This window comes from Schistocerca cancellata, unplaced genomic scaffold, assembly GCF_023864275.1.
Source record: "Schistocerca cancellata isolate TAMUIC-IGC-003103 unplaced genomic scaffold, iqSchCanc2.1 HiC_scaffold_789, whole genome shotgun sequence".
Lineage (NCBI taxonomy): Eukaryota > Metazoa > Arthropoda > Insecta > Orthoptera > Acrididae > Schistocerca > Schistocerca cancellata.
The window spans coordinates 1-21,312 of NW_026046800.1; the positions used below are offsets into that span (position 1 = coordinate 1).

Consider the following 21,312-nt stretch of genomic DNA (forward strand, 5'->3'; position numbering starts at 1 on the left):
TTTGACAGCTGGTGAGAAACATTCTCCTCAGTGTAAGATGTTGTGCAACTGCTATGTGTGAATAAAGATGCCAATGTGGACAGTTGAAATGTGGTTCTGTCCAGTGGCAATTCTTGCTCCATAGCATACTAGTGGTACATACATGCAGTGGTTACTGATAAATGTAGGATTTGACAAAACTTCTGTCAGAATTTAATGGAGGAGACTAGGGCAGTACAGTGAGAGTTGGTGAGTGTGTGGGAGGCCAGTGTTGTACTTGATTCATTTTCACAGCACTGCCAGTGTTATAATTTGTGTTTGTGTCCTGATCATTATATGGATGTTTGATCCTTTTTGGACACTGCTGTGTGTACACCTTGATAATTAGAACTTATGACCATGGAACTGCTGTTGATAATATTGGGCAATGAGTTTGTTGACTTGAGATGATTGATGTGTTAGGCTGCACAGTGCCTAGTAAGGGCACTCACATTGAATACAGTATCCTATGTGGTGTGTGTTACATGGAACAGGAAGAACTGTAATGTTGTGCAAGGCTTTGCCTCATTTTGAGAATACATACATGTGCTGTAGTGTGCAGAGCAGAGTGATTGAAAGAAAGGTAAGTGCTTGTAGCTATTTGTATGGTAGCTAATGCAGTCCCTGGTGTTGAGGTTTTGTTGAACCTTTATGTAGCTTACATGTTTCATCTAAAGGCTACTGGTGGTAAATCTCCTTCATGCAGTGATTGTGCAGTAGAATTTGGTTGGCTGCAGCCATGGTATTCACATTTTGAACAGTGTTATTAGTGCATTTCTTGGTGTATTCCTTGAACTGTGGATTTACTGTTCAAATGTGACAGATAATACAGTGTGATAGTTTAAATGGGATGGTGAGCTTAATGATGGTCCAGTGTGCTATGAGAATGTATTGCATGTGGAATACTGAAGAGAGGGAACAAATGCTTGTGGGGTAAATTTTGTGATTGTATCTGTGAATATAAACCAAGGAATGCAATGAATAACACAGTGGTAGAGCAAGTGTAGGTGAGAACTGTAGCAGGAGTGGTGCATTTTTTGAGAGCAGAAGTAGTTGGCTTGTGATGGCTCATTCTTTGTGTCTCTTCATTTGAGAATATGACTGTTCCTATATGCAAGGTGAGCAAACATTTGCTGCCTACCATAGCACAAATGGACCCATAGAAAATGTCTTATTGTTTGGATCTGTTATGAATGGTTGGCACTCGAGATACTATTTAGCACACATTCAGATATTTTCATTTTTGTCAGGCAATATATTAGCTGGGGCCAACGAGACAGCAGGCGGGTTTTCTATGATTGTTCTGGGCAAGAACATAAACGGCAGAGGAGCCCAAAACATACATTTTTCTGCAAGTTGTTTGGCGCAATGTGAATAAGTGTGTATCTTGTATATTTAAGACTGCAGCATGTGTTCCCAGCGCTATGAAGCAATTTACTGACTGAATTCTAGTTGTACTTTCCTGCAAGGTAAACTCATTTCAACAACTTAACCCAGCCACATGAGAGGATTTGTAAATCTCATTTCATTGTGTTTCCAGGGTGCCTAATCTGTTACACGAATATTTCACCCATCGACATTAATCAATTTCACGGCATGATTCGAGTAAAACTAGCGTTCTACTGCTCAGTACGTCAAACAGCTTTTGCTGACAAGTGTATGGTTTGTTAAGTTAATGTAAATGCAGTTGGCAGTTTTCTTGGTGTCTAGTACTAACCAGCGGCCACAAAATAACAAAATCTAACGATGAGTCTTAATGGGTGTGCCGGTATTTGCTAAATGAGGTTGTGCTACTTTCGTCTGTGGGGGGGCTAGGCGAGTGAGCAGTAGCGCGCCTGTCGGTCAAGGGGAGAACTACTGTGCAATTTTGAGTGTTTAAGATGGCGGTAAGTGGGCGTGTAAGCAACTATTAGACACACAAGGAGCAAAGAACAGAGAGTCTGCCACTAATAAAATGTGTTTTACTGTTTTTTTTTCTGTATATTTCTGTATTTGTTTCCCCCAAAGGAACTTGAATAGTGTAAGGTAATACTGATAGGTAGCGATGATGTAAGTACCTGTAGGTGCTTGGAACGAACGTCAGGTATAAATAGCAGTGCCAGGCGCAAGGTAGTTAATCTTTGCGCAGTGGCAATATCGTAACCAATGAAGTATAACTGAGGTGCGATTATTGCTAGTTGAAAACTTTTACCAATACCCCGCCAGAGAGACGTGAAATACCGACTCTGTGGCAATTTTTGGCAGCTCCTCAGGGGGTGTAAGTCTCATGGAAACAATGCTTCAAGCTGTGTTTATCTGTGAACACATTCAGCACTTGTGGAAGTGTTTGGCTGGTGGTTGTTAGGGACCATGTACACAGACTAGGCTGTGTTCACAGATGAATTGTGTACATGTCTTTGACAGCTGGTGAGAAACATTCTCCTCAGTGTAAGATGTTGTGCAACTGCTATGTGTGAATAAAGATGCCAATGTGGACAGTTGAAATGTGGTTCTGTCCAGTGGCAATTCTTGCTCCATAGCATACTAGTGGTACATACATGCAGTGGTTACTGATAAATGTAGGATTTGACAAAACTTCTGTCAGAATTTAATGGAGGAGACTAGGGCAGTACAGTGAGAGTTGGTGAGTGTGTGGGAGGCCAGTGTTGTACTTGATTCATTTTCACAGCACTGCCAGTGTTATAATTTGTGTTTGTGTCCTGATCATTATATGGATGTTTGATCCTTTTTGGACACTGCTGTGTGTACACCTTGATAATTAGAACTTATGACCATGGAACTGCTGTTGATAATATTGGGCAATGAGTTTGTTGACTTGAGATGATTGATGTGTTAGGCTGCACAGTGCCTAGTAAGGGCACTCACATTGAATACAGTATCCTATGTGGTGTGTGTTACATGGAACAGGAAGAACTGTAATGTTGTGCAAGGCTTTGCCTCATTTGAGAATACATACATGTGCTGTAGTGTGCAGAGCAGAGTGATTGAAAGAAAGGTAAGTGCTTGTAGCTATTTGTATGGTAGCTAATGCAGTCCCTGGTGTTGAGGTTTTGTTGAACCTTTATGTAGCTTACATGTTTCATCTAAAGGCTACTGGTGGTAAATCTGCTTCATGCAGTGATTGTGCAGTAGAATTTGGTTGGCTGCAGCCATGGTATTCACATTTTGAACAGTGTTATTAGTGCATTTCTTGGTGTATTCCTTGAACTGTGGATTTACTGTTCAAATGTGACAGATAATACAGTGTGATAGTTTAAATGGGATGGTGAGCTTAATGATGGTCCAGTGTGCTATGAGAATGTATTGCATGTGGAATACTGAAGAGAGGGAACAAATGCTTGTGGGGTAAATTTTGTGATTGTATCTGTGAATATAAACCAAGGAATGCAATGAATAACACAGTGGTAGAGCAAGTGTAGGTGAGAACTGTAGCAGGAGTGGTGCATTTTTTGAGAGCAGAAGTAGTTGGCTTGTGATGGCTCATTCTTTGTGTCTCTTCATTTGAGATATGACTGTTCCTATATGCAAGGTGAGCAACATTTGCTGCCTACCATAGCACAAATGGACCCATAGAAAATGTCTTATTGTTTGGATCTGTTATGAATGGTTGGCACTCGAGATACTATTTAGCACACATTCAGATATTTTCATTTTTGTCAGGCAATATATTAGCTGGGGCCAACGAGACAGCAGGCGGGTTTTCTATGATTGTTCTGGGGCAAGAACATAAACGGCAGAGGAGCCCAAAACATACATTTTTCTGCAAGTTGTTTGGCGCAATGTGGAATAAGTGTGTATCTTGTATATTTAAGACTGCAGCATGTGTTCCCAGCGCTATGAAGCAATTTACTGACTGAATTCTAGTTGTACTTTCCTGCAAGGTAAACTCATTTCAACAACTTAACCCAGCCACATGAGAGGATTTGTAAATCTCATTTCATTGTGTTTCCAGGGTGCCTAATCTGTTACACGAATATTTCACCCATCGACATTAATCAATTTCACGGCATGATTCGAGTAAAACTAGCGTTCTACTGCTCAGTACGTCAAACAGCTTTTGCTGACAAGTGTATGGTTTGTTAAGTTAATGTAAATGCAGTTGGCAGTTTTCTTGGTGTCTAGTACTAACCAGCGGCCACAAAATAACAAAATCTAACGATGAGTCTTAATGGGTGTGCCGGTATTTGCTAAATGAGGTTGTGCTACTTTTCGTCTGTGGGGGGGCTAGGCGAGTGAGCAGTAGCGCGCCTGTCGGTCAAGGGGAGAACTACTGTGCAATTTTGAGTGTTTAAGATGGCGGTAAGTGGGCGTGTAAGCAACTATTAGACACAAGGAGCAAAGAACAGAGAGTCTGCCACTAATAAAATGTGTTTTACTGTTTTTTTTCTGTATATTTCTGTATTTGTTTCCCCCAAAGGAACTTGAATAGTGTAAGGTAATACTGATAGGTAGCGATGATGTAAGTACCTGTAGGTGCTTGGAACGAACGTCAGGTATAAATAGCAGTGCCAGGCGCAAGGTAGTTAATCTTTGCGCAGTGGCAATATCGTAACCAATGAAGTATAACTTGAGGTGCGATTATTGCTAGTTGAAAACTTTTACCAATACCCCGCCAGAGAGACGTGAAATACCGACTCTGTGGCAATTTTTGGCAGCTCCTCAGGGGGTGTAAGTCTCATGGAAACAATGCTTCAAGCTGTGTTTATCTGTGAACACATTCAGCACTTGTGGAAGTGTTTGGCTGGTGGTTGTTAGGGACCATGTACACAGACTAGGCTGTGTTCACAGATGAATTGTGTACATGTCTTTGACAGCTGGTGAGAAACATTCTCCTCAGTGTAAGATGTTGTGCAACTGCTATGTGTGAATAAAGATGCCAATGTGGACAGTTGAAATGTGGTTCTGTCCAGTGGCAATTCTTGCTCCATAGCATACTAGTGGTACATACATGCAGTGGTTACTGATAAATGTAGGATTTGACAAAACTTCTGTCAGAATTTAATGGAGGAGACTAGGGCAGTACAGTGAGAGTTGGTGAGTGTGTGGGAGGCCAGTGTTGTACTTGATTCATTTTCACAGCACTGCCAGTGTTATAATTTGTGTTTGTGTCCTGATCATTATATGGATGTTTGATCCTTTTTGGACACTGCTGTGTGTACACCTTGATAATTAGAACTTATGACCATGGAACTGCTGTTGATAATATTGGGCAATGAGTTTGTTGACTTGAGATGATTGATGTGTTAGGCTGCACAGTGCCTAGTAAGGGCACTCACATTGAATACAGTATCCTATGTGGTGTGTGTTACATGGAACAGGAAGAACTGTAATGTTGTGCAAGGCTTTGCCTCATTTTGAGAATACATACATGTGCTGTAGTGTGCAGAGCAGAGTGATTGAAAGAAAGGTAAGTGCTTGTAGCTATTTGTATGGTAGCTAATGCAGTCCCTGGTGTTGAGGTTTTGTTGAACCTTTATGTAGCTTACATGTTTCATCTAAAGGCTACTGGTGGTAAATCTCCTTCATGCAGTGATTGTGCAGTAGAATTTGGTTGGCTGCAGCCATGGTATTCACATTTTGAACAGTGTTATTAGTGCATTTCTTGGTGTATTCCTTGAACTGTGGATTTACTGTTCAAATGTGACAGATAATACAGTGTGATAGTTTAAATGGGATGGTGAGCTTAATGATGGTCCAGTGTGCTATGAGAATGTATTGCATGTGGAATACTGAAGAGAGGGAACAAATGCTTGTGGGGTAAATTTTGTGATTGTATCTGTGAATATAAACCAAGGAATGCAATGAATAACACAGTGGTAGAGCAAGTGTAGGTGAGAACTGTAGCAGGAGTGGTGCATTTTTTGAGAGCAGAAGTAGTTGGCTTGTGATGGCTCATTCTTTGTGTCTCTTCATTTGAGAATATGACTGTTCCTATATGCAAGGTGAGCAACATTTGCTGCCTACCATAGCACAAATGGACCCATAGAAAATGTCTTATTGTTTGGATCTGTTATGAATGGTTGGCACTCGAGATACTATTTAGCACACATTCAGATATTTTCATTTTTGTCAGGCAATATATTAGCTGGGGCCAACGAGACAGCAGGCGGGTTTTCTATGATTGTTCTGGGGCAAGAACATAAACGGCAGAGGAGCCCAAAACATACATTTTTCTGCAAGTTGTTTGGCGCAATGTGGAATAAGTGTGTATCTTGTATATTTAAGACTGCAGCATGTGTTCCCAGCGCTATGAAGCAATTTACTGACTGAATTCTAGTTGTACTTTCCTGCAAGGTAAACTCATTTCAACAACTTAACCCAGCCACATGAGAGGATTTGTAAATCTCATTTCATTGTGTTTCCAGGGTGCCTAATCTGTTACACGAATATTTCACCCATCGACATTAATCAATTTCACGGCATGATTCGAGTAAAACTAGCGTTCTACTGCTCAGTACGTCAAACAGCTTTTGCTGACAAGTGTATGGTTTGTTAAGTTAATGTAAATGCAGTTGGCAGTTTTCTTGGTGTCTAGTACTAACCAGCGGCCACAAAATAACAAAATCTAACGATGAGTCTTAATGGGTGTGCCGGTATTTGCTAAATGAGGTTGTGCTACTTTCGTCTGTGGGGGGGCTAGGCGAGTGAGCAGTAGCGCGCCTGTCGGTCAAGGGGAGAACTACTGTGCAATTTTGAGTGTTTAAGATGGCGGTAAGTGGGCGTGTAAGCAACTATTAGACACAAGGAGCAAAGAACAGAGAGTCTGCCACTAATAAAATGTGTTTTACTGTTTTTTTTTCTGTATATTTCTGTATTTGTTTCCCCCAAAGGAACTTGAATAGTGTAAGGTAATACTGATAGGTAGCGATGATGTAAGTACCTGTAGGTGCTTGGAACGAACGTCAGGTATAAATAGCAGTGCCAGGCGCAAGGTAGTTAATCTTTGCGCAGTGGCAATATCGTAACCAATGAAGTATAACTGAGGTGCGATTATTGCTAGTTGAAAACTTTTACCAATACCCCGCCAGAGAGACGTGAAATACCGACTCTGTGGCAATTTTTGGCAGCTCCTCAGGGGGTGTAAGTCTCATGGAAACAATGCTTCAAGCTGTGTTTATCTGTGAACACATTCAGCACTTGTGGAAGTGTTTGGCTGGTGGTTGTTAGGGACCATGTACACAGACTAGGCTGTGTTCACAGATGAATTGTGTACATGTCTTTGACAGCTGGTGAGAAACATTCTCCTCAGTGTAAGATGTTGTGCAACTGCTATGTGTGAATAAAGATGCCAATGTGGACAGTTGAAATGTGGTTCTGTCCAGTGGCAATTCTTGCTCCATAGCATACTAGTGGTACATACATGCAGTGGTTACTGATAAATGTAGGATTTGACAAAACTTCTGTCAGAATTTAATGGAGGAGACTAGGGCAGTACAGTGAGAGTTGGTGAGTGTGTGGGAGGCCAGTGTTGTACTTGATTCATTTTCACAGCACTGCCAGTGTTATAATTTGTGTTTGTGTCCTGATCATTATATGGATGTTTGATCCTTTTTGGACACTGCTGTGTGTACACCTTGATAATTAGAACTTATGACCATGGAACTGCTGTTGATAATATTGGGCAATGAGTTTGTTGACTTGAGATGATTGATGTGTTAGGCTGCACAGTGCCTAGTAAGGGCACTCACATTGAATACAGTATCCTATGTGGTGTGTGTTACATGGAACAGGAAGAACTGTAATGTTGTGCAAGGCTTTGCCTCATTTTGAGAATACATACATGTGCTGTAGTGTGCAGAGCAGAGTGATTGAAAGAAAGGTAAGTGCTTGTAGCTATTTGTATGGTAGCTAATGCAGTCCCTGGTGTTGAGGTTTTGTTGAACCTTTATGTAGCTTACATGTTTCATCTAAAGGCTACTGGTGGTAAATCTCCTTCATGCAGTGATTGTGCAGTAGAATTTGGTTGGCTGCAGCCATGGTATTCACATTTTGAACAGTGTTATTAGTGCATTTCTTGGTGTATTCCTTGAACTGTGGATTTACTGTTCAAATGTGACAGATAATACAGTGTGATAGTTTAAATGGGATGGTGAGCTTAATGATGGTCCAGTGTGCTATGAGAATGTATTGCATGTGGAATACTGAAGAGAGGGAACAAATGCTTGTGGGGTAAATTTTGTGATTGTATCTGTGAATATAAACCAAGGAATGCAATGAATAACACAGTGGTAGAGCAAGTGTAGGTGAGAACTGTAGCAGGAGTGGTGCATTTTTTGAGAGCAGAAGTAGTTGGCTTGTGATGGCTCATTCTTTGTGTCTCTTCATTTGAGAATATGACTGTTCCTATATGCAAGGTGAGCAACATTTGCTGCCTACCATAGCACAAATGGACCCATAGAAAATGTCTTATTGTTTGGATCTGTTATGAATGGTTGGCACTCGAGATACTATTTAGCACACATTCAGATATTTTCATTTTTGTCAGGCAATATATTAGCTGGGGCCAACGAGACAGCAGGCGGGTTTTCTATGATTGTTCTGGGGCAAGAACATAAACGGCAGAGGAGCCCAAAACATACATTTTTCTGCAAGTTGTTTGGCGCAATGTGGAATAAGTGTGTATCTTGTATATTTAAGACTGCAGCATGTGTTCCCAGCGCTATGAAGCAATTTACTGACTGAATTCTAGTTGTACTTTCCTGCAAGGTAAACTCATTTCAACAACTTAACCCAGCCACATGAGAGGATTTGTAAATCTCATTTCATTGTGTTTCCAGGGTGCCTAATCAGTTACACGAATATTTCACCCATCGACATTAATCAATTTCACGGCATGATTCGAGTAAAACTAGCGTTCTACTGCTCAGTACGTCAAACAGCTTTTGCTGACAAGTGTATGGTTTGTTAAGTTAATGTAAATGCAGTTGGCAGTTTTCTTGGTGTCTAGTACTAACCAGCGGCCACAAAATAACAAAATCTAACGATGAGTCTTAATGGGTGTGCCGGTATTTGCTAAATGAGGTTGTGCTACTTTCGTCTGTGGGGGGGCTAGGCGAGTGAGCAGTAGCGCGCCTGTCGGTCAAGGGGAGAACTACTGTGCAATTTTGAGTGTTTAAGATGGCGGTAAGTGGGCGTGTAAGCAACTATTAGACACAAGGAGCAAAGAACAGAGAGTCTGCCACTAATAAAATGTGTTTTACTGTTTTTTTTTCTGTATATTTCTGTATTTGTTTCCCCCAAAGGAACTTGAATAGTGTAAGGTAATACTGATAGGTAGCGATGATGTAAGTACCTGTAGGTGCTTGGAACGAACGTCAGGTATAAATAGCAGTGCCAGGCGCAAGGTAGTTAATCTTTGCGCAGTGGCAATATCGTAACCAATGAAGTATAACTGAGGTGCGATTATTGCTAGTTGAAAACTTTTACCAATACCCCGCCAGAGAGACGTGAAATACCGACTCTGTGGCAATTTTTGGCAGCTCCTCAGGGGGTGTAAGTCTCATGGAAACAATGCTTCAAGCTGTGTTTATCTGTGAACACATTCAGCACTTGTGGAAGTGTTTGGCTGGTGGTTGTTAGGGACCATGTACACAGACTAGGCTGTGTTCACAGATGAATTGTGTACATGTCTTTGACAGCTGGTGAGAAACATTCTCCTCAGTGTAAGATGTTGTGCAACTGCTATGTGTGAATAAAGATGCCAATGTGGACAGTTGAAATGTGGTTCTGTCCAGTGGCAATTCTTGCTCCATAGCATACTAGTGGTACATACATGCAGTGGTTACTGATAAATGTAGGATTTGACAAAACTTCTGTCAGAATTTAATGGAGGAGACTAGGGCAGTACAGTGAGAGTTGGTGAGTGTGTGGGAGGCCAGTGTTGTACTTGATTCATTTTCACAGCACTGCCAGTGTTATAATTTGTGTTTGTGTCCTGATCATTATATGGATGTTTGATCCTTTTTGGACACTGCTGTGTGTACACCTTGATAATTAGAACTTATGACCATGGAACTGCTGTTGATAATATTGGGCAATGAGTTTGTTGACTTGAGATGATTGATGTGTTAGGCTGCACAGTGCCTAGTAAGGGCACTCACATTGAATACAGTATCCTATGTGGTGTGTGTTACATGGAACAGGAAGAACTGTAATGTTGTGCAAGGCTTTGCCTCATTTTGAGAATACATACATGTGCTGTAGTGTGCAGAGCAGAGTGATTGAAAGAAAGGTAAGTGCTTGTAGCTATTTGTATGGTAGCTAATGCAGTCCCTGGTGTTGAGGTTTTGTTGAACCTTTATGTAGCTTACATGTTTCATCTAAAGGCTACTGGTGGTAAATCTCCTTCATGCAGTGATTGTGCAGTAGAATTTGGTTGGCTGCAGCCATGGTATTCACATTTTGAACAGTGTTATTAGTGCATTTCTTGGTGTATTCCTTGAACTGTGGATTTACTGTTCAAATGTGACAGATAATACAGTGTGATAGTTTAAATGGGATGGTGAGCTTAATGATGGTCCAGTGTGCTATGAGAATGTATTGCATGTGGAATACTGAAGAGAGGGAACAAATGCTTGTGGGGTAAATTTTGTGATTGTATCTGTGAATATAAACCAAGGAATGCAATGAATAACACAGTGGTAGAGCAAGTGTAGGTGAGAACTGTAGCAGGAGTGGTGCATTTTTTGAGAGCAGAAGTAGTTGGCTTGTGATGGCTCATTCTTTGTGTCTCTTCATTTGAGAATATGACTGTTCCTATATGCAAGGTGAGCAACATTTGCTGCCTACCATAGCACAAATGGACCCATAGAAAATGTCTTATTGTTTGGATCTGTTATGAATGGTTGGCACTCGAGATACTATTTAGCACACATTCAGATATTTTCATTTTTGTCAGGCAATATATTAGCTGGGGCCAACGAGACAGCAGGCGGGTTTTCTATGATTGTTCTGGGGCAAGAACATAAACGGCAGAGGAGCCCAAAACATACATTTTTCTGCAAGTTGTTTGGCGCAATGTGGAATAAGTGTGTATCTTGTATATTTAAGACTGCAGCATGTGTTCCCAGCGCTATGAAGCAATTTACTGACTGAATTCTAGTTGTACTTTCCTGCAAGGTAAACTCATTTCAACAACTTAACCCAGCCACATGAGAGGATTTGTAAATCTCATTTCATTGTGTTTCCAGGGTGCCTAATCAGTTACACGAATATTTCACCCATCGACATTAATCAATTTCACGGCATGATTCGAGTAAAACTAGCGTTCTACTGCTCAGTACGTCAAACAGCTTTTGCTGACAAGTGTATGGTTTGTTAAGTTAATGTAAATGCAGTTGGCAGTTTTCTTGGTGTCTAGTACTAACCAGCGGCCACAAAATAACAAAATCTAACGATGAGTCTTAATGGGTGTGCCGGTATTTGCTAAATGAGGTTGTGCTACTTTCGTCTGTGGGGGGGCTAGGCGAGTGAGCAGTAGCGCGCCTGTCGGTCAAGGGGAGAACTACTGTGCAATTTTGAGTGTTTAAGATGGCGGTAAGTGGGCGTGTAAGCAACTATTAGACACAAGGAGCAAAGAACAGAGAGTCTGCCACTAATAAAATGTGTTTTACTGTTTTTTTTTCTGTATATTTCTGTATTTGTTTCCCCCAAAGGAACTTGAATAGTGTAAGGTAATACTGATAGGTAGCGATGATGTAAGTACCTGTAGGTGCTTGGAACGAACGTCAGGTATAAATAGCAGTGCCAGGCGCAAGGTAGTTAATCTTTGCGCAGTGGCAATATCGTAACCAATGAAGTATAACTGAGGTGCGATTATTGCTAGTTGAAAACTTTTACCAATACCCCGCCAGAGAGACGTGAAATACCGACTCTGTGGCAATTTTTGGCAGCTCCTCAGGGGGTGTAAGTCTCATGGAAACAATGCTTCAAGCTGTGTTTATCTGTGAACACATTCAGCACTTGTGGAAGTGTTTGGCTGGTGGTTGTTAGGGACCATGTACACAGACTAGGCTGTGTTCACAGATGAATTGTGTACATGTCTTTGACAGCTGGTGAGAAACATTCTCCTCAGTGTAAGATGTTGTGCAACTGCTATGTGTGAATAAAGATGCCAATGTGGACAGTTGAAATGTGGTTCTGTCCAGTGGCAATTCTTGCTCCATAGCATACTAGTGGTACATACATGCAGTGGTTACTGATAAATGTAGGATTTGACAAAACTTCTGTCAGAATTTAATGGAGGAGACTAGGGCAGTACAGTGAGAGTTGGTGAGTGTGTGGGAGGCCAGTGTTGTACTTGATTCATTTTCACAGCACTGCCAGTGTTATAATTTGTGTTTGTGTCCTGATCATTATATGGATGTTTGATCCTTTTTGGACACTGCTGTGTGTACACCTTGATAATTAGAACTTATGACCATGGAACTGCTGTTGATAATATTGGGCAATGAGTTTGTTGACTTGAGATGATTGATGTGTTAGGCTGCACAGTGCCTAGTAAGGGCACTCACATTGAATACAGTATCCTATGTGGTGTGTGTTACATGGAACAGGAAGAACTGTAATGTTGTGCAAGGCTTTGCCTCATTTTGAGAATACATACATGTGCTGTAGTGTGCAGAGCAGAGTGATTGAAAGAAAGGTAAGTGCTTGTAGCTATTTGTATGGTAGCTAATGCAGTCCCTGGTGTTGAGGTTTTGTTGAACCTTTATGTAGCTTACATGTTTCATCTAAAGGCTACTGGTGGTAAATCTCCTTCATGCAGTGATTGTGCAGTAGAATTTGGTTGGCTGCAGCCATGGTATTCACATTTTGAACAGTGTTATTAGTGCATTTCTTGGTGTATTCCTTGAACTGTGGATTTACTGTTCAAATGTGACAGATAATACAGTGTGATAGTTTAAATGGGATGGTGAGCTTAATGATGGTCCAGTGTGCTATGAGAATGTATTGCATGTGGAATACTGAAGAGAGGGAACAAATGCTTGTGGGGTAAATTTTGTGATTGTATCTGTGAATATAAACCAAGGAATGCAATGAATAACACAGTGGTAGAGCAAGTGTAGGTGAGAACTGTAGCAGGAGTGGTGCATTTTTTGAGAGCAGAAGTAGTTGGCTTGTGATGGCTCATTCTTTGTGTCTCTTCATTTGAGAATATGACTGTTCCTATATGCAAGGTGAGCAACATTTGCTGCCTACCATAGCACAAATGGACCCATAGAAAATGTCTTATTGTTTGGATCTGTTATGAATGGTTGGCACTCGAGATACTATTTAGCACACATTCAGATATTTTCATTTTTGTCAGGCAATATATTAGCTGGGGCCAACGAGACAGCAGGCGGGTTTTCTATGATTGTTCTGGGGCAAGAACATAAACGGCAGAGGAGCCCAAAACATACATTTTTCTGCAAGTTGTTTGGCGCAATGTGGAATAAGTGTGTATCTTGTATATTTAAGACTGCAGCATGTGTTCCCAGCGCTATGAAGCAATTTACTGACTGAATTCTAGTTGTACTTTCCTGCAAGGTAAACTCATTTCAACAACTTAACCCAGCCACATGAGAGGATTTGTAAATCTCATTTCATTGTGTTTCCAGGGTGCCTAATCAGTTACACGAATATTTCACCCATCGACATTAATCAATTTCACGGCATGATTCGAGTAAAACTAGCGTTCTACTGCTCAGTACGTCAAACAGCTTTTGCTGACAAGTGTATGGTTTGTTAAGTTAATGTAAATGCAGTTGGCAGTTTTCTTGGTGTCTAGTACTAACCAGCGGCCACAAAATAACAAAATCTAACGATGAGTCTTAATGGGTGTGCCGGTATTTGCTAAATGAGGTTGTGCTACTTTCGTCTGTGGGGGGGCTAGGCGAGTGAGCAGTAGCGCGCCTGTCGGTCAAGGGGAGAACTACTGTGCAATTTTGAGTGTTTAAGATGGCGGTAAGTGGGCGTGTAAGCAACTATTAGACACAAGGAGCAAAGAACAGAGAGTCTGCCACTAATAAAATGTGTTTTACTGTTTTTTTTTCTGTATATTTCTGTATTTGTTTCCCCCAAAGGAACTTGAATAGTGTAAGGTAATACTGATAGGTAGCGATGATGTAAGTACCTGTAGGTGCTTGGAACGAACGTCAGGTATAAATAGCAGTGCCAGGCGCAAGGTAGTTAATCTTTGCGCAGTGGCAATATCGTAACCAATGAAGTATAACTGAGGTGCGATTATTGCTAGTTGAAAACTTTTACCAATACCCCGCCAGAGAGACGTGAAATACCGACTCTGTGGCAATTTTTGGCAGCTCCTCAGGGGGTGTAAGTCTCATGGAAACAATGCTTCAAGCTGTGTTTATCTGTGAACACATTCAGCACTTGTGGAAGTGTTTGGCTGGTGGTTGTTAGGGACCATGTACACAGACTAGGCTGTGTTCACAGATGAATTGTGTACATGTCTTTGACAGCTGGTGAGAAACATTCTCCTCAGTGTAAGATGTTGTGCAACTGCTATGTGTGAATAAAGATGCCAATGTGGACAGTTGAAATGTGGTTCTGTCCAGTGGCAATTCTTGCTCCATAGCATACTAGTGGTACATACATGCAGTGGTTACTGATAAATGTAGGATTTGACAAAACTTCTGTCAGAATTTAATGGAGGAGACTAGGGCAGTACAGTGAGAGTTGGTGAGTGTGTGGGAGGCCAGTGTTGTACTTGATTCATTTTCACAGCACTGCCAGTGTTATAATTTGTGTTTGTGTCCTGATCATTATATGGATGTTTGATCCTTTTTGGACACTGCTGTGTGTACACCTTGATAATTAGAACTTATGACCATGGAACTGCTGTTGATAATATTGGGCAATGAGTTTGTTGACTTGAGATGATTGATGTGTTAGGCTGCACAGTGCCTAGTAAGGGCACTCACATTGAATACAGTATCCTATGTGGTGTGTGTTACATGGAACAGGAAGAACTGTAATGTTGTGCAAGGCTTTGCCTCATTTTGAGAATACATACATGTGCTGTAGTGTGCAGAGCAGAGTGATTGAAAGAAAGGTAAGTGCTTGTAGCTATTTGTATGGTAGCTAATGCAGTCCCTGGTGTTGAGGTTTTGTTGAACCTTTATGTAGCTTACATGTTTCATCTAAAGGCTACTGGTGGTAAATCTCCTTCATGCAGTGATTGTGCAGTAGAATTTGGTTGGCTGCAGCCATGGTATTCACATTTTGAACAGTGTTATTAGTGCATTTCTTGGTGTATTCCTTGAACTGTGGATTTACTGTTCAAATGTGACAGATAATACAGTGTGATAGTTTAAATGGGATGGTGAGCTTAATGATGGTCCAGTGTGCTATGAGAATGTATTGCATGTGGAATACTGAAGAGAGGGAACAAATGCTTGTGGGGTAAATTTTGTGATTGTATCTGTGAATATAAACCAAGGAATGCAATGAATAACACAGTGGTAGAGCAAGTGTAGGTGAGAACTAGCAGGAGTGGTGCATTTTTTGAGAGCAGAAGTAGTTGGCTTGTGATGGCTCATTCTTTGTGTCTCTTCATTTGAGAATATGACTGTTCCTATATGCAAGGTGAGCAACATTTGCTGCCTACCATAGCACAAATGGACCCATAGAAAATGTCTTATTGTTTGGATCTGTTATGAATGGTTGGCACTCGAGATACTATTTAGCACACATTCAGATATTTTCATTTTTGTCAGGCAATATATTAGCTGGGGCCAACGAGACAGCAGGCGGGTTTTCTATGATTGTTCTGGGGCAAGAACATAAACGGCAGAGGAGCCCAAAACATACATTTTTCTGCAAGTTGTTTGGCGCAATGTGGAATAAGTGTGTATCTTGTATATTTAAGACTGCAGCATGTGTTCCCAGCGCTATGAAGCAATTTACTGACTGAATTCTAGTTGTACTTTCCTGCAAGGTAAACTCATTTCAACAACTTAACCCAGCCACATGAGAGGATTTGTAAATCTCATTTCATTGTGTTTCCAGGGTGCCTAATCAGTTACACGAATATTTCACCCATCGACATTAATCAATTTCACGGCATGATTCGAGTAAAACTAGCGTTCTACTGCTCAGTACGTCAAACAGCTTTTGCTGACAAGTGTATGGTTTGTTAAGTTAATGTAAATGCAGTTGGCAGTTTTCTTGGTGTCTAGTACTAACCAGCGGCCACAAAATAACAAAATCTAACGATGAGTCTTAATGGGTGTGCCGGTATTTGCTAAATGAGGTTGTGCTACTTTCGTCTGTGGGGGGGCTAGGCGAGTGAGCAGTAGCGCGCCTGTCGGTCAAGGGGAGAACTACTGTGCAATTTTGAGTGTTTAAGATGGCGGTAAGTGGGCGTGTAAGCAACTATTAGACACAAGGAGCAAAGAACAGAGAGTCTGCCACTAATAAAATGTGTTTTACTGTTTTTTTTTCTGTATATTTCTGTATTTGTTTCCCCCAAAGGAACTTGAATAGTGTAAGGTAATACTGATAGGTAGCGATGATGTAAGTACCTGTAGGTGCTTGGAACGAACGTCAGGTATAAATAGCAGTGCCAGGCGCAAGGTAGTTAATCTTTGCGCAGTGGCAATATCGTAACCAATGAAGTATAACTGAGGTGCGATTATTGCTAGTTGAAAACTTTTACCAATACCCCGCCAGAGAGACGTGAAATACCGACTCTGTGGCAATTTTTGGCAGCTCCTCAGGGGGTGTAAGTCTCATGGAAACAATGCTTCAAGCTGTGTTTATCTGTGAACACATTCAGCACTTGTGGAAGTGTTTGGCTGGTGGTTGTTAGGGACCATGTACACAGACTAGGCTGTGTTCACAGATGAATTGTGTACATGTCTTTGACAGCTGGTGAGAAACATTCTCCTCAGTGTAAGATGTTGTGCAACTGCTATGTGTGAATAAAGATGCCAATGTGGACAGTTGAAATGTGGTTCTGTCCAGTGGCAATTCTTGCTCCATAGCATACTAGTGGTACATACATGCAGTGGTTACTGATAAATGTAGGATTTGACAAAACTTCTGTCAGAATTTAATGGAGGAGACTAGGGCAGTACAGTGAGAGTTGGTGAGTGTGTGGGAGGCCAGTGTTGTACTTGATTCATTTTCACAGCACTGCCAGTGTTATAATTTGTGTTTGTGTCCTGATCATTATATGGATGTTTGATCCTTTTTGGACACTGCTGTGTGTACACCTTGATAATTAGAACTTATGACCATGGAACTGCTGTTGATAATATTGGGCAATGAGTTTGTTGACTTGAGATGATTGATGTGTTAGGCTGCACAGTGCCTAGTAAGGGCACTCACATTGAATACAGTATCCTATGTGGTGTGTGTTACATGGAACAGGAAGAACTGTAATGTTGTGCAAGGCTTTGCCTCATTTTGAGAATACATACATGTGCTGTAGTGTGCAGAGCAGAGTGATTGAAAGAAAGGTAAGTGCTTGTAGCTATTTGTATGGTAGCTAATGCAGTCCCTGGTGTTGAGGTTTTGTTGAACCTTTATGTAGCTTACATGTTTCATCTAAAGGCTACTGGTGGTAAATCTCCTTCATGCAGTGATTGTGCAGTAGAATTTGGTTGGCTGCAGCCATGGTATTCACATTTTGAACAGTGTTATTAGTGCATTTCTTGGTGTATTCCTTGAACTGTGGATTTACTGTTCAAATGTGACAGATAATACAGTGTGATAGTTTAAATGGGATGGTGAGCTTAATGATGGTCCAGTGTGCTATGAGAATGTATTGCATGTGGAATACTGAAGAGAGGGAACAAATGCTTGTGGGGTAAATTTTGTGATTGTATCTGTGAATATAAACCAAGGAATGCAATGAATAACACAGTGGTAGAGCAAGTGTAGGTGAGAACTGTAGCAGGAGTGGTGCATTTTTTGAGAGCAGAAGTAGTTGGCTTGTGATGGCTCATTCTTTGTGTCTCTTCATTTGAGAATATGACTGTTCCTATATGCAAGGTGAGCAACATTTGCTGCCTACCATAGCACAAATGGACCCATAGAAAATGTCTTATTGTTTGGATCTGTTATGAATGGTTGGCACTCGAGATACTATTTAGCACACATTCAGATATTTTCATTTTTGTCAGGCAATATATTAGCTGGGGCCAACGAGACAGCAGGCGGGTTTTCTATGATTGTTCTGGGGCAAGAACATAAACGGCAGAGGAGCCCAAAACATACATTTTTCTGCAAGTTGTTTGGCGCAATGTGGAATAAGTGTGTATCTTGTATATTTAAGACTGCAGCATGTGTTCCCAGCGCTATGAAGCAATTTACTGACTGAATTCTAGTTGTACTTTCCTGCAAGGTAAACTCATTTCAACAACTTAACCCAGCCACATGAGAGGATTTGTAAATCTCATTTCATTGTGTTTCCAGGGTGCCTAATCAGTTACACGAATATTTCACCCATCGACATTAATCAATTTCACGGCATGATTCGAGTAAAACTAGCGTTCTACTGCTCAGTACGTCAAACAGCTTTTGCTGACAAGTGTATGGTTTGTTAAGTTAATGTAAATGCAGTTGGCAGTTTTCTTGGTGTCTAGTACTAACCAGCGGCCACAAAATAACAAAATCTAACGATGAGTCTTAATGGGTGTGCCGGTATTTGCTAAATGAGGTTGTGCTACTTTCGTCTGTGGGGGGGCTAGGCGAGTGAGCAGTAGCGCGCCTGTCGGTCAAGGGGAGAACTACTGTGCAATTTTGAGTGTTTAAGATGGCGGTAAGTGGGCGTGTAAGCAACTATTAGACACAAGGAGCAAAGAACAGAGAGTCTGCCACTAATAAAATGTGTTTTACTGTTTTTTTTTCTGTATATTTCTGTATTTGTTTCCCCCAAAGGAACTTGAATAGTGTAAGGTAATACTGATAGGTAGCGATGATGTAAGTACCTGTAGGTGCTTGGAACGAACGTCAGGTATAAATAGCAGTGCCAGGCGCAAGGTAGTTAATCTTTGCGCAGTGGCAATATCGTAACCAATGAAGTATAACTGAGGTGCGATTATTGCTAGTTGAAAACTTTTACCAATACCCCGCCAGAGAGACGTGAAATACCGACTCTGTGGCAATTTTTGGCAGCTCCTCAGGGGGTGTAAGTCTCATGGAAACAATGCTTCAAGCTGTGTTTATCTGTGAACACATTCAGCACTTGTGGAAGTGTTTGGCTGGTGGTTGTTAGGGACCATGTACACAGACTAGGCTGTGTTCACAGATGAATTGTGTACATGTCTTTGACAGCTGGTGAGAAACATTCTCCTCAGTGTAAGATGTTGTGCAACTGCTATGTGTGAATAAAGATGCCAATGTGGACAGTTGAAATGTGGTTCTGTCCAGTGGCAATTCTTGCTCCATAGCATACTAGTGGTACATACATGCAGTGGTTACTGATAAATGTAGGATTTGACAAAACTTCTGTCAGAATTTAATGGAGGAGACTAGGGCAGTACAGTGAGAGTTGGTGAGTGTGTGGGAGGCCAGTGTTGTACTTGATTCATTTTCACAGCACTGCCAGTGTTATAATTTGTGTTTGTGTCCTGATCATTATATGGATGTTTGATCCTTTTTGGACACTGCTGTGTGTACACCTTGATAATTAGAACTTATGACCATGGAACTGCTGTTGATAATATTGGGCAATGAGTTTGTTGACTTGAGATGATTGATGTGTTAGGCTGCACAGTGCCTAGTAAGGGCACTCACATTGAATACAGTATCCTATGTGGTGTGTGTTACATGGAACAGGAAGAACTGTAATGTTGTGCAAGGCTTTGCCTCATTTTGAGAATACATACATGTGCTGTAGTGTGCAGAGCAGAGTGATTGAAAGAAAGGTAAGTGCTTGTAGCTATTTGTATGGTAGCTAATGCAGTCCCTGGTGTTGAGGTTTTGTTGAACCTTTATGTAGCTTACATGTTTCATCTAAAGGCTACTGGTGGTAAATCTCCTTCATGCAGTGATTGTGCAGTAGAATTTGGTTGGCTGCAGCCATGGTATTCACATTTTGAACAGTGTTATTAGTGCATTTCTTGGTGTATTCCTTGAACTGTGGATTTACTGTTCAAATGTGACAGATAATACAGTGTGATAGTTTAAATGGGATGGTGAGCTTAATGATGGTCCAGTGTGCTATGAGAATGTATTGCATGTGGAATACTGAAGAGAGGGAACAAATGCTTGTGGGGTAAATTTTGTGATTGTATCTGTGAATATAAACCAAGGAATGCAATGAATAACACAGTGGTAGAGCAAGTGTAGGTGAGAACTGTAGCAGGAGTGGTGCATTTTTTGAGAGCAGAAGTAGTTGGCTTGTGATGGCTCATTCTTTGTGTCTCTTCATTTGAGAATATGACTGTTCCTATATGCAAGGTGAGCAACATTTGCTGCCTACCATAGCACAAATGGACCCATAGAAAATGTCTTATTGTTTGGATCTGTTATGAATGGTTGGCACTCGAGATACTATTTAGCACACATTCAGATATTTTCATTTTTGTCAGGCAATATATTAGCTGGGGCCAACGAGACAGCAGGCGGGTTTTCTATGATTGTTCTGGGGCAAGAACATAAACGGCAGAGGAGCCCAAAACATACATTTTTCTGCAAGTTGTTTGGCGCAATGTGGAATAAGTGTGTATCTTGTATATTTAAGACTGCAGCATGTGTTCCCAGCGCTATGAAGCAATTTACTGACTGAATTCTAGTTGTACTTTCCTGCAAGGTAAACTCATTTCAACAACTTAACCCAGCCACATGAGAGGATTTGTAAATCTCATTTCATTGTGTTTCCAGGGTGCCTAATCAGTTACACGAATATTTCACCCATCGACATTAATCAATTTCACGGCATGATTCGAGTAAAACTAGCGTTCTACTGCTCAGTACGTCAAACAGCTTTTGCTGACAAGTGTATGGTTTGTTAAGTTAATGTAAATGCAGTTGGCAGTTTTCTTGGTGTCTAGTACTAACCAGCGGCCACAAAATAACAAAATCTAACGATGAGTCTTAATGGGTGTGCCGGTATTTGCTAAATGAGGTTGTGCTACTTTCGTCTGTGGGGGGGCTAGGCGAGTGAGCAGTAGCGCGCCTGTCGGTCAAGGGGAGAACTACTGTGCAATTTTGAGTGTTTAAGATGGCGGTAAGTGGGCGTGTAAGCAACTATTAGACACAAGGAGCAAAGAACAGAGAGTCTGCCACTAATAAAATGTGTTTTACTGTTTTTTTTTCTGTATATTTCTGTATTTGTTTCCC

General features: G+C 41.1%; 8 non-coding genes across 8 annotated transcripts; all 8 read left to right on the forward strand.

Annotated features, from left to right (window-relative positions):
* Nucleotides 1-2,134: 2,134 nt before the first annotated feature.
* On the forward strand, nt 2,135-2,274 carry LOC126143300 (U4 spliceosomal RNA). The gene has a single exon (XR_007529697.1). It is a non-coding gene; the product is annotated as a U4 spliceosomal RNA (small nuclear RNA).
* A 2,270-nt stretch (nt 2,275-4,544) lies between these two features.
* Nucleotides 4,545-4,685, forward strand: LOC126143299 (U4 spliceosomal RNA). The gene has a single exon (XR_007529696.1). It is a non-coding gene; the product is annotated as a U4 spliceosomal RNA (small nuclear RNA).
* Nucleotides 4,686-6,957: 2,272 nt separating this feature from the next.
* On the forward strand, nt 6,958-7,097 carry LOC126143301 (U4 spliceosomal RNA). Its single transcript, XR_007529698.1, has one exon. It is a non-coding gene; the product is annotated as a U4 spliceosomal RNA (small nuclear RNA).
* A 2,272-nt stretch (nt 7,098-9,369) lies between these two features.
* Nucleotides 9,370-9,509, forward strand: LOC126143302 (U4 spliceosomal RNA). Its single transcript, XR_007529699.1, has one exon. It is a non-coding gene; the product is annotated as a U4 spliceosomal RNA (small nuclear RNA).
* Nucleotides 9,510-11,781: 2,272 nt separating this feature from the next.
* On the forward strand, nt 11,782-11,921 carry LOC126143285 (U4 spliceosomal RNA). The gene has a single exon (XR_007529685.1). It is a non-coding gene; the product is annotated as a U4 spliceosomal RNA (small nuclear RNA).
* A 2,272-nt stretch (nt 11,922-14,193) lies between these two features.
* Nucleotides 14,194-14,333, forward strand: LOC126143287 (U4 spliceosomal RNA). Its single transcript, XR_007529686.1, has one exon. It is a non-coding gene; the product is annotated as a U4 spliceosomal RNA (small nuclear RNA).
* A 2,270-nt stretch (nt 14,334-16,603) lies between these two features.
* Nucleotides 16,604-16,743, forward strand: LOC126143288 (U4 spliceosomal RNA). Its single transcript, XR_007529687.1, has one exon. It is a non-coding gene; the product is annotated as a U4 spliceosomal RNA (small nuclear RNA).
* Nucleotides 16,744-19,015: 2,272 nt separating this feature from the next.
* LOC126143289 (U4 spliceosomal RNA) lies at nt 19,016-19,155 on the forward strand. Its single transcript, XR_007529688.1, has one exon. It is a non-coding gene; the product is annotated as a U4 spliceosomal RNA (small nuclear RNA).
* Nucleotides 19,156-21,312: the final 2,157 nt, after the last annotated feature.